General features: G+C 47.7%; 1 protein-coding gene across 1 annotated transcript in view; it reads left to right on the top strand.

The window, feature by feature from the left end:
• LOC129694357 (uncharacterized) overlaps positions 1-13796 on the top strand; it is a 62584-nt gene that overhangs the window by 38453 nt on the left and 10335 nt on the right. The window lies entirely within an intron of this gene.

Genomic DNA, 13796 nt, shown 5'->3' with positions numbered 1-13796 from the left:
GCGGTCTCCCACTGGGGACCCGCGGGCTCCCAGTGTTACCATCCACCGGAGTCAGGTCGCAGCCGCGCGCCACGGTGGCTCTCCACGCTCCAAACTCTCCACACTCCGAAGTTGGCCAGCTCCACGATGGTAGGTCCGCAGCTCCGCAGCTCCTCCGGCTCAGTGACTGGAGCCCCCAGGTCGTTCTGGTTGGAGGACGCTCCACGGTGCTAGGCCCCAGCGGCAACGGAGACCCGACAAGGAAAAGGTTGGGTCCCCGTGCAGGGAAGCGATTTTAAAGTTTCCCATACCCACCCCACGCCCCCCACACATACACATTTAAAAGCCCACTACAAACTATACACTCAACGGGACAAAAATAAAAACCACAGACTGCAGAGGTCGCTGCGACGTCAGTCAGTCGCCGCCCACCCCGCGCCAAAAGCAGATCTGAATTTCCGAACACCGCTATATTTAAGAGCCCTACATAGCTCTCTCGTGAAAGCATCCAGAGAACCTGCCTCCACCGCCCTCTGAGGCAGAGAATTCCACAGACTCACCACTCTCTGTGAGAAAAAGTGTTTCCTTATCTCCATTCTACATGGCTTACTCCTTATTCTTAAGCTGTGGCCCCTGGTTCTGGACTCCCCCAACATTGGGACCATGTTTCCTGCCTCTAGTGTGTCCAAACCCTTAACAGTCTTATATGTTTCAATGAGATCCCCTCTCATCCTTCTAAACAACAGAGTATACAAGCCCAGCTGCTCCATTCTCTCAGCATATGACAGTCCCGCCATCCCGGGAATTAACCTAGTGAACCTACGCTGCACTCCCTCAATAGCAAGAATGTCCTTCCTCAAATTAGGGGACCAACACTGCACACAATACTCCAGGTGTGGTCTCACTAGGGCTCTGGACAACTGCAGAAGGACCCCTTTGTTCCCGGAGCCTAGGCCCGATGAGCAGATCTGACGGAGCGGGTGAAAGCTCACTCAGAACCACTCCAGGCGCTCGCCTCTCCTCGACACCCGCCATGACTGGGTGAGGTCCGGCCACTCCTGCAGCCGTAACATCCCCTTCCCCTCGTGGAGCAACACGCTGGCTGAAAACAAATTCCTTACTCTTAGCACATCCCGATAGAAAACAAGCAAACCCCTTAGGACGGGTCGACTGATGCCCGCCACCGGGAGCCAGAGGGTGCCATCTGGGGGGGGGGGTTCTCTATATACATATACCTCCACAGAGTCCTGAGACGGAGAGCTGCCACCTGGGTCCGCACGCATACCAAGGACTGGCCACCCTCCTCTAACGGGAGACTCAGGACCGCTGCGGAGACCCAGTGCTTCCTATTTCCCCAAAATAAATCTACCAGCTTCTTCTGTAAAGTAGTTACAAATATAGAAGGCGGGACAAGAGTAGCCAGCCGGTACCATAACATGGAGGCCACCAGCTGGTTTATGGCCCTCCCCTGAAAGGAAAGAACTCCAAGCAGGCCTGACCAGCGCCCCAGCCGGGCAACCACTTTCATCTCCAACTTCTGCCAGTTTGCCGGCCAAGCATCCTCAGTGGGACTCGGGTTCACCCCCAGATAGAGGAGGTGCGTGGTGCTCCATGCAAACATTGCCATCTCCTTTGGCAGGGAGTCTGCCTGCCACTGGCCCACTAAAAGTCCAGAGCACTTGCTCCAATTAATCCTGGCAGAAGATGCATCCGCGAAAATCTTCTGGCAATCACGCATCCTCCGCAGGTCACCAGGATCGGTGAACATAAGGAGTACATCATCAGCATAGGCCGAAAGAACCAACTCCACCCCTGGGCCCGGTAGGGCCAGGCCTGTCAACCTCCTCCGAACAAGACACAGGAACGGCTCCACACAGACCGAGTACAACTGACCCGACATGGGGCACCCCTGACGGACCCCCCTTCCAAAATAAAAGGGAGCCAACAACACACCATTAACCTTCCCAAGGCACTCCACTGCAGCATACAAAAGTCGGACCCGGACTCCACAGCTGCTCCCTCTTGACCTTTAAACTGTACCGTTACCAAAGTAAAAGCACCGTACCTTTAACCCACTGTACCTTTACTAAAGCACTGTACTTTTAACCAGAAAGCAGAAATGCTAACCTGAGGTTGCACCCAATCAGCTGCTTCCTCTAGTCTGCCTCCACCAATCAGCGGCTTCCACCAGAACCCTCGCTATGAAGTGTGGAACGTTACAGATTCCAGTAAGCCCCGCACTCGATTTAAAAACTCACCGCCCAGCACTCCTCCTCTTGCTCCAACAGCTGCCGGGCCTCTGTGGAGTAAAGCCCCGCGCTCGATTTAAAATATCTGCCAGTGTTCTCCGTTTTTGAAAGTGGGAAGGCTGAGCAATTACTGATCACTGGCCTTGGGGGTACCCGGTGAGGGAGTGGTGCAACCGAGTGGGAAGAGGGCGTGCCCCTCCCAGGGTAGGAACTATTTGAGATTTGATGTATTTTACTTCGGAGTCACGTGAGGGACTCCATGAAAGAAGCCCGCTACTGCGCATGCGTGTCATATCGCATACACGCATTGAACGAGTCAGACGTGGGAGAGGACGTCTCCCTAGAGAGAAATGCAAAGAAGCAGGTAAGAGACTGCAAAAAAATTTTCCACTTACCTTGCAGGTAGGAAATACAAGAAGCTGCAGGAGCTGGAGAGGAGACTGCAGAAATATTGCAGCCAGCGGCTAGTAGCAGCCGTTATTGCGAATCCTCTGGAGGGGATTCCCAAACGGCTATTTTTAGCACAGAACAGCTGGGCCCGACGTCGCTCCCCGCACCGGCAAGATTGACTGCTGCCGGGCGGGAAACAAAGCTACACGGCCCGGGGAGTTTCTAGACCAAGTCGGGTCTATTTTTAGATGCAGTCGCTAGGGGCTCCGCAGCTGATTGAAGCAGCTGCACCACCCGGGAGATAGAGAGAGCCGACATCGGGGACAGCAGCCCATGGACCTGCGCTACGGGGTCCGTGGGGCTGCGGGAGGAAGGACGTTCCTCCGAAAACGGCAGGCTGAAAACCAGTACAGGTAAGAACAAATTTCCCTTACCTTTGTTGGTGCTTTTTTCCAGACGTGCCTGCTGTATTCTGAAGAGACTGGTGTGTTGCTGAACAGCAGGGAGCCAGCTAAGGACGTCAGGGCACAGCCACAGGTCGTTACTGGTGTGTTGCTGAACAGCAGGCAACCAGCTACTGATGTCAGTATAGAGCTGAAGGGCTGCCAACACAGAGTTTGCTGTTGTTTAATGACCAGCAGCAGGCAGCAATAAATGTCGGCACCAGCATCTCCCAGATGGGAGCGAGTGCCAAACTTCACCCTAAATGGGTAGAGGTGCCCGTGAGTACCAGGACCATGGGGAACGGTCCAGTGCCCGTAGGCATGGGGACGGGCTGTGGGATATACCGCGTGCGACTAGTGCCCGAGAGCACCAAGGTCGGCAGGAGCGGTCCCATATATTAAGCACCCGCGACGACTAGTGCCCGAGAGCATGTAAGTCGGCTGGAGCGGTTTTCTGGAGTAAATATCTCCATAGTGGCAGGCTCCGGGATTGGAGGATAGCCACAGTGGGCAAATAATATAAGTCCCACAGCAGTTTCCCATATGGGCTGCATGAAATGTCGGACGCCTCTGAGGAGGGTATGGAAGGTCTGACGGGGTAAAGCCTGAGCAGGTGATGGAGCCACTGTCCCCTATTGAAGGGGGGGAAAACGACCTGCCGAACATGATGAGCAGTACTGCCAGCAGAACTCACGGAGAATGATTTCGAGAAGGATGGCTGTGAGTATTGAAGGACTGTGAGTCCACCCATTAACTTCAAGCTAATAGTTTGCTGAAGTGTTGGCAAGGGTTCTATACCCCGGAATATTGTGGTGCTCTCAATGTAGCCATTGTTACAGGTGCATTTGCAGACGTGTTGGGAAGGCCGTAATACTCTGAAAGGTCTCATGGCGGGCATACAGCTTTGGCCCGCATGTTTTTTAAAAAAGGTGTACAAAATTAGTGACCTTAAGGATGCCATTAGCACTATTTTTGAAATGTGTAGTTGAAGGGCCATTCAGCCAGCTCTAGACCCTAGTTCGCTATACTATGTGAGCAAAGGGCTATAGACCCCGTTATTTGGGGGGGGGGGGGGGGAGACCTGTCTAAACAGGTAAAGAATTGGCGTGGTGGCTTGACTTTGGGGCTGATTAAAGCATCCAAAGGATTTCTGGGGAAGACATTAACCTTATGTGCATCCTAAGAGAGGTAGTGTGTTTTTGTAATTATACTACAAAGAATTGGGCAGAGGTACCCAGCAGCAGCGTCCTGTTTAGAGTTTGGCCGGGACGACGACTGTGGAGATGCAAACTAACATTAACCTTTAGGCTCTCCACAACCGCATATGAAACCAAAGAAAATAACTTGGTTACCACCAATAACCATGGAGGTAGGTGAATTTGGGGCTCCAGTATTAATAGGGAGCACGGAAGTTGGGGGGATATTGCAACTTCATGTTGATGCTTGGTGTAATATATCCATGGACAGATATATCCTTAGCAGTTTTAAGGGATATCTGATAGAGTTCTACACGAACAAAACCCTCCAGTACATAACCGGATAGATATACATGCTGGTATGAAATAAACTAAACCTGAACACCAGGATTTGTCTCAAACATCTTTATTAGAAATAAGAAAGATGGGGGATGCCGTATTGTTATGGATTATCAATACTTCACAATGTTGTGCAATATATTCATTTTAAAAATGGATATGTTTAGCAGTGCTAAGATTTAGTGTGCAGCAGGCTAGTCTATGGGAAGTATTAATTTAAGATCCTTGCTATTCAATATCAAATTGGGGGAAAATTTTAAACCAGTGTTGGGACTGCTGCAACACCAAAAATCATAGAATTATGGTATAGTTGGATGATATCCTTATTGTGGGAATAATTTAGGAATTGGCATGTTAGGCAGTGGTTGCCACTAATCAATTGTTTGTGCAGCTGGGATGCATTGTCCATCCACTTAAGTCAAAATTGACACCATTAACACATTTAATATGTTAATGACTTACTAATATGGAAAGCCACAGAGGCAACCCGGCTGTGCTATTACAAACAGATGCCAGTGCAATTGGTGATGGTACAACTGATACCATCTCGAGCTATGGGGGAGATGGAATATATAAGAAGCTAACCTACATAACACTAAGGGTTAGAAATGTTAAGTGCATTTCATGGGCTACAATCTTATTGCTCAGGAATGAAACTGCAGCATGGTAGATGGTAGGTAGATAATACCTCGGTGATGGCATATATAAGTCATATAGGTGGAAAGATATCACCAGCTTGTGAAGAATTGGCAAATTAAACTTGGGAATGGTGTGTCCAAAGGAATATTTGGTTATTGGCTACGTATCTACCAGGGATACTAATTCAGTGGCAGACACCAGGCCACGAAAAATTATTGGAAGTACTAAATGGGTGTTGGATAGATGGTATTTGCTAAAATCAGTAAAGTAGGTAAGGCCGGATATTAGAATTGCATCCGGGGTTAAATCACCAGTTACCGAGGTATGTATCATTGGTACCAGATCCTGAGGCAGAAGCTACAGATGCTGTTTCACTGCACTAGGGGAGGGTTTTTTCATTTATGTATTACCTCCTTGTCTATTTATAAATTTGGGGTACGAAGGGACATTCAACAGGAATCGGCATCGGGGATGTCTTAGTACCTGATTGGCTTACCCAACTATGGTTTTCCGGGGTACAGGACATGGTGCTGGAACTATGTATAACGGTAGACGTAGTCCTAAGTTGCTGGTGCATCCAGTAACTGAGGATAGCTATCCATGTCATAGAAAATATTGATTTAGTAGGTTGTAGACTCTAAAACACCGCTACGGGACATGGGGCTATCAAAAGAACTGTGGACATGATCACAGCAGCACGAAGAAGGTCTACTCTATAACAGTATTTAGGTCATATTAAAATGGACTAATTACTGCCATGATAACTTTCTGGACCACAGAAATAAGGATGTTCCGGGGGTGCTACAGTTGCTTACCAGCCTGCAATATGGAGGACTATGTTTCAGCACTGTGAATAGTGCCGAAAGTGCATTGTCAAGTTATTAATGGCAAGAAACAGTAAGACAACTATATTTGGAATGTAAGTGTGGCTTTGATCTTGCTAAGGAATTGGTCGCCGGCTACAGCATTAATCTGGATAACTAACTAAAAATGGTAATGCTGATAGCGCTAGTCACAGTGCATAAGCTCCAGTTATTGCTAAAAGTAAGACTGGATGGCTTCACTATTGCGGCACGAAGATTGGGGTTTGTGATCCAGGACCGTATTATTAAACAAAATAGGCCAGGATTAGCGGGGCAGGTCATAGAATTGATGGCCTACCCGGAGGACAATGCCTCTGTATAGTAAAGTACGGTTTTGTTATACAGTAAAGGAAAAAAGGCTATCAGAGGCAAGGAATTGGTGTTTAATCAGCTATAAGATACTGTACCATAGAGTGTAACTCAGACCATTTCGCGGTGGCTGAAATATGGGATATGATAGGCGGGAGTGGACAATAACATATTTAATTCTCACCCCACCAGGGCTGCAGCTACATCTGCAGCAAAACGCCTTGATGTATCCATGGACCAAATCCTCAGGATTGCAGGATGGTTGTTGGAGAATACGTTTCAGAAATGTTAACAAACCAGTTAGCAGTATGGGAACGTTTTTTTCGGGGAACAATTTTAAGTTCTGTATGATAATTTATCCCTGAAGAATACAGGGTTATGATTTGAATTAATTCGATATTATTTATCATTTCCATTAAATAATTGGTATGAATGCTTTGAATATAATTAACAATTTCTCTCTAACTACCAAGGCAGTTGTGAAGCATGGACTCGTTTCCACGGCATGAGGTCACAGAGCTTTGAAATCTTTCATGGAGTCCCTCACGTGACTCCGAAGTAAAATAGTAAGATTAAACGAGAACTTACCAGTTTGAAGTTTGATCTGTATTTTATGAGGAGGAACGTTGAGGGAATACATGCCCTCCGCTCCCACCCTCATAGGGTCATATCTTAAGCTGGTATCTCTTTGATAATCTTGCTATTTTAGGTCAATATAGGGTATCTGTGACCTCACACCGCTGCTTTGAAGGATGACACGCATGCGCAGTAGCGGGCTTCTTCATGTATTCCCTCAACGTTCCTCCTCATAAAATACAGATCAAACTTCAAACTGGTAAGTTCTCGTTTAATCTTACTATTAATATCATGTCACTCTCTCCCCTCTCTCCTCTAACCCCCTCTCTCCTCTAATCCCCTCTCTCTCCCCTTCCCTCTCTGTTCTCTCCCACCTCTTTCTATCTCTCCTCTCTTCCCCCTAACTCTCCTCTCTCTTTTCCTCCACTTTTCCCTCCCTCTCTTTTCTCCCTCCCCCTCCTCTCCCCCCCACTCGCTTCCCTCTCCCTCTCTCTCTCTCTCTCTCTCTCTATCTCCCTCCCCCCACCTCACTCTCCCCCTTGCTCTCTCTCCCTCTCTTTATCTCCTCTTTCTCCCCCCCATCTCTCTCACATTCCCCCGTTTCTGTTTTTCGCTCTCTCCCTCTTCCCCATCTCTCCTTTACCACCCCTCTCTCTCCTACCCCTCTCCCTTCCCTCTTTCTTCCCTCTCACCCACCTCTCTCCCCCCCTCTCTCTCCCCCCCCCCCCCCCTGTCTACCCCCTCTCTCTCCCCCACCTCCCTTCGAGAGTCTGTCCCTTCGGCACAGAGACTCTCACGGCAGTAGCGCAACGCTTCCGACCCCTCCGACAGCCCGGGACTCTTTCATTGGGGCTGCTCCATGGCCAGAGCTGCAGCGAGCGCCTCGCCAGCCCCGCAAACACTCGCCAGCCCCGACTCCCCGCATCTGTATCCGCTCGCTGCTTCCATCCCTCCCGCAGCCCCGGCTCTCCAACACCCTTGGACCATGCAGTTTATCGGAGTTTTGAAATTTTCGTTGATCACAGAATTTCTCACCACAGAGTGAGAGAAATTTCTGATCAGCGTGAGAGTTTGCGTGAGGGCGTGATTCTCACGCTCAAAGCGTGAGAGTTGGCAGCCCCGAGTACAACATGTGCTAATTGCCTGCTTCCTGCATATTTAATGTAGCATCTTTTTGGGACAAGATACACATAACTTCAAACACATAATCTGTTGAAAGTTGTCTGCAAGAGAATGGAAGAAGGGCTGCAGAATATCATAAACAACTTGTTTGCCTGCAACCCTGCAAGAAAATTACATATATCTAAAGGGTTATTGCAGGGGGAAAAATGAACTTTCACATCTAAATGAACCTGTCCAAATTGCAGTCATGGCTAAAAGTAAATGTTGAGCTACTGAAGTAAAAAAATAAGCAGATACTCACAAGTGCAGTGAGGACATCCTCTATCACAAGCAGTACTTGGAACAGCAAGTTGACAAAGCCCATCTATCACAAACCACAGAATACTGGGGACATTAGAAGATCTCCAAAGACCTTGGCACATCAACCAGAAACAAGTAGAGTAATTGTAGAGGGAGAAACAGCAGCAGGTGAGAAGATTCTACATTCACCTCAAAATATCAAACACTGGAGGGACAGGGCCTGGAAAAATAACTCTAGGCCCAATGTTTCAAGGTCAGTTTATCGTCACATGTACCAATTAAGGTAGAGTGCAATTCAAATGTGTCTGCAGTAGTGAATCTTACAGGGTAGAAGAATACATTGACTATTTTCATAATCAAACTGGTACAGCAACATGGGTTACACAAAAAAGCTGGAGAAACTCAGCGGGTGCAGCAGCATCTATGGAGCGAAGGAAATAGGCAACGTTTCGGGCCGAAACCCTTCTTCAGACTGATCGGGGGCGGGGGTGGGTGAGGACAAGAAAGGGAAAAGGAGGAGTAGCCAGAAGGCTGGGGGATGGGAGGAGACAGCAGGGGGACTGAGGAAGGGGAGGAGACAGCAAGGACTAACAAAATTGGGAGAATTCGATGTTCATGCCCCCGGGATGCAGACTCCCCAAACGGAATATGAGGTGCTGTTCCTCCAATTTCCGGTGCTGCTCGCTGTGGCCATGGAGGAGACCCAGGACAGAGAGGTCGGAGGGGGAGTGGGAGGGGGAGTTGAAGTGCTGAGCCACCGGGAGGTCAGCTTGGTTATTGCGGACCGAGCGGAGGTGTTCGGCGAAACGATCGCCCAACCTCCGCTTGGTCTCACCGATATAGATCTGCTGACATCTAGAGCAGCGGACGCAATAGATGAGGTTGGAAGAGATGCAGGTAAACCTCTGTCGCACCTGGAACGATTGCTTGGGTCCTTGAACGGAGTCGAGGGGTGAGGTAAAGGGACAAGTGTTGCATCTCTTGCGGTTGCAAGGGAAAGTGCCCGGGGAGGGGGTGGACCGAGAGGGAAGGGAAGAATTGACAAGGGAGTTATGGAGGGAGCGGTCTTTGCGGAAGGCAGATATGGGGGGAGATGGGAAGATGTGACGAGTGGTGGGGTCACGTTGGAGGTGGCGAAACTGACGGAGGATTACTTTTTGTATGTGACAGCTGGTGGGGTGAAAGGTGAGGACTAGGGGGACTCGGCCCTTGTTGCGAGTGCGGGGATGGGGAGAGAGAGCAGTGTTGCGGGGTATGGAAGAGACCCTGGTGCGAGCCTCATTTATGGTGGAGGAGGGGAACCCCCGTTCCCTGAATAGTGAGGACATTTCAGATGTCCTGGTGTGGAACGCCTCATCCGTGGAGCAGATGCGGCGTAGACGGAGGAATTGGGAGTAGGGGATGGAGTCCTTACAGGAAGCAGGGTGGGAAGAAGTGTAGTCCAGATAGCCATGGGAGTCAGTGGGTTTATAGTGTATGTCGGTCAGAAGTCTATCACCTGCAATGGAGATAGTGAGGTCAAGGAATGGTAGGGAAGAGTCGGAAATGGTCCAGGTGTATTTGAGTGCCGGATGGAAGTTAGTGGTGAAGTGGATGAAGTCAGTCAGTTGTGTGCGGGTGCAGGAGGTGGCACCAAAGCAGTCGTCGATGTAGCGGAGGTAGAGGTCGGGGATGGGGCCCTGGTGCGTATTGAACAAGGATTGTTCAACGTACCCGACAAAGAGGCATACAGCAACATGCCAGCTATTTCAAAGACAACACTTCACACAAACAGTGAACTCCCTCAGAGTTGCCCACTAAAAAACTGTGCTCTTTACAGTGGGCATCCTGCCTGACCCGCTGAGTTACTCCAGCACTCTGTGAAACGTCACCTATCCATGTTCTCCACAGATGCTGCCTGACCCGCTGAGTTACTCTAGCATGTTATGACTTTTTATTGTAAACCAGCATCTGCAGTTCCTTGATTTTCATCCCACACTTCCCTGGCTTCAGCACTCTTACAAACGTTGGCATCTGTACAATGGGTGCATGGCAGGGAAAAGAAACAGGTCACAGACCAATAAGAACCAGTTTGCAGTAAAGAGCACAGTTATATCTAATTTGTAGACAGCACTCAGACAGAGTAATGGTGGATGGCTGTTTGTCAGGTTGGAGGCCAGTGACTAGTGGGGTGCCACAGGGATCTGTGTTGGGTCCACTGTTGTTTGTCATGTACATCAATGATCTGGATGATGGTGTGGTAAATTGGATTAGTAAGTATGCAGATGATACCAAGATAGGGGGTGTTGTGGATAATTAAGTAGATTTCCAACGTCTACAGAGAGATTTAGGCCATTTGGAAGAATGGGCTGAAAGATGGCAGATGGAGTTTAATGCTGATAAGTGTGAGGTGCTACATCTTGGCAGGACAAATCAAAATAGGACGAACATGGTAAATGGTAGCGAATTGAGGAATACAGTTGAACAGAGGGATCTGGGAATAACCGTGCATAGTTCCCTGAAGGTGGAATCTCATGTAGATAGGGTGGTAAAGAAAGCTTTTGGTATGCTAGCCTTTATAAATCAGAGCATTGAGTATCGAAGTTGGGATGTAATGTTAAAATTGTACAAGGCATTGGTGAGACCAAATCTGGAGTATGGTGTACAATTTTGGTCACCCAATTATAGGAAGGGCGTCAACAAAATAGAGAGTACAGAGGAGATTTACTAGAATGTTGTCTGGGTTTCAGCAACTGAGTTACAGAGAAAGGTTGAATAAGTTAGGTCTTTATTCTCTGGAGCGCAGAAAGTTAAGGGGGGACTTGAAAGAGGTCTTTAAAATGATGAGAGGGATAGACAGAGTTGATGGGGACAAGCTCTTCCCATTGAGAGTAGGGAAGATTCAAACAAGAGGACATGACTTCAGAATTAAGGGACAGAAGTTTAGGGGTAATATGAGGGGGAACTTCTTTACTCAGAGAGTGGTAGCGGTGTGGAATGAGCTTCCAGTGGAAGTGGTGGAGGCAGGTTCGATGTTATAATTTATAAATAAATTGGATAGGTATATGGATGGGAAAGGAATGGAGGGTTATGGTCCGAGTGCAGGTAGATGGGACTAGAGGAAAATAATTGTTCGGCACGGACTTGTAGGGCCGAGATGGCCTGTTTCCGTGCTGTAAATTGTTATATGGCTATCACTCCCAATGTGCAGTGAATTCATATAACAGGTCGCTCCAATTTGTGGTCAACACTCCCACCATGTGGTGATCCTCTGCACTGCAGGCCCGTCCAGTTTGTGATCAACACTCACACCGTGTGGTGATCCTCTGCACTGCAGGACCATCTGATTGGTGGACAAAGTACTGGTTTGACTTGGCAGCAACAACAATTCTTGACGATATCCTCAGAAATCTCGTCTTCACACTTTCAAAGGGTCTCTAAACATTGGAGACAGATTGGATCAGCTCTTTGGGGAATTTTACACATCCTTACTCCAATCCACAGCAGACTTAGTTTTCCAAGTCACTGGGTTCACAGTAAGAATGCCCCTCGGGTCTCTTCAACCCAATATTCTACATTATCCCTGCATCGGTTCCAGCTCCTTGTTCCACCTTGTGCTTCAATCATTAACAATTATCACTGAGAATTGGAGAAAGGCTAACTTTGAGGAGATGCGAAAGGATTTAAAAGGAGTAAATTGGGACATTTTGTTTTATGGGAAAGATGTGGAAGAGGATTGGCGTACTGCGCATGTTGTTCCATTGTTTAAAAAGGGGTCCAAGAGTAAACCTAGCAATAATAGACCTGTTAGTTTGACGTCAGTGGTGGGCAAATTAATGGAAAGGCTACTTAGAGATATTATATATAAGCACTGGATAAACAGGGTCTGATTAGGAACAGTCAACATGGATTTGTGCCTGGAAGGTCATGTTTGACTAATCTTCTTGAATTTTTTGAAGAGGTTACTCGGGAAATTGATGAGGGTAAAGCAGTGGATGTTGTATATATGGACTTTAGTAAGGCCTTTGACAAGGTTCCTCATGGAAGGTTGGTTAAGAAGGTTCAATGGTTGGGTATTAATGGTGGAGTAGCAAGATGGATTCAACAGTGGCTGAATGAGAGATGCCAGAGAGTAATGGTGGATGGTTGTTTGTCAGGTTGGAGGCCAGTGACTAGTGGAGTGCCACGGGGATCTGTGTTGGAGTCCACTGTTGTTTGTCATGTACATCAATGATCTGGATGATGGTGTGGTAAATTGGATTAGTAAGTATGCAGATGATACTAAGATAGGTGGGGTTGCGGGTAATGAAGTAGAGTTTCAAAGTCTACAGAGAGATTTATGCCAGTTGGAAGAGTGGACTGAAAGATGGCAGATGGAGTTTAATGCTGATAAGTGTGAGGTGCTACATCTTGGCAGGACAAATCAAAATAGGACGTACATGATAAATGGTAGGGAATTGAAGAATGCAGGTGAACAGAGGGATCTGGGAATAACTGTGCACAGTTCTTTGAAAGTGGAATCTCATGTAGATAGGGTGATAAAGAAAGCTTTTGGTTTGCTGGCCTTTATAAATCAGAGCATTGAGTATAGAAGTTGGGATGTAATGTTAAAATTGTACAAGTCATTGGTGAGGCCAATTCTGGAGTATGGGGTACAATTTTGGTCGCCTAATTATAGGAAGGATGTCAACAAAATAGAGAGAGTACAGAGGAGATTTACTAGAATGTTGCCTGGGTTGTCAGCAACTAAGTTACAGAGAAAGGTTGAACAAGTTAGGGCTTTATTCTTTGGAGCGCAGAAGGTTAAGGGGGGACTTGATAGAGGTCTTTAAAATGATGAGAGGGATAGACAGAGTTGAAACAAGGGGACATGACTTGAGAATTAAGGGACAGAAGTTTAGGGGTATCATGAGGGGGAACTTCTTTACTCAGAGAGTGGTAGCTGTGTGGAATGAACTTCCAGAGAAGGTGGTGGAGGTAGGTTCGTTTTTATCATTTAAAAATGAATTGGATAGTTATATGGGCGAGAAACGAATGGAGGGTTATGGTCTGAGCGCAGGTATATGGGACTAGGGGAGATTATGTGTTCGGCACGGACTAGAAGGGTCGAGATGGCCTGTTTCCGTGCTGTAATTGTTATATGGTTATATGATCAACATTTTATTGCAGATAGACAAAGTGCTTGAGTAACTCAACAGGTCAGGCAACATTGCTGGAGGAAAAGGGTGTGATATTTTCGGTAAGAACCCTTTTGCTCCATCCCAAAGTCTCTTGTTTGTCCAGCGATGCTGCCTGGCCCACTGAGTTACTCCAGCAATGTGTCTACGTTTGGTATAATCCAACATCTGCAGTTCCTTGTTTCAACATCACCCAGGTTTAATTTCAGTTGTGATAAGGTTAGGGCATCATCAC

Source organism: Leucoraja erinacea, unplaced genomic scaffold, assembly GCF_028641065.1.
Source record: "Leucoraja erinacea ecotype New England unplaced genomic scaffold, Leri_hhj_1 Leri_635S, whole genome shotgun sequence".
NCBI classification, from domain to species: domain Eukaryota; kingdom Metazoa; phylum Chordata; class Chondrichthyes; order Rajiformes; family Rajidae; genus Leucoraja; species Leucoraja erinaceus.
This window is presented reverse-complemented; position numbering and strand designations above follow the sequence as displayed.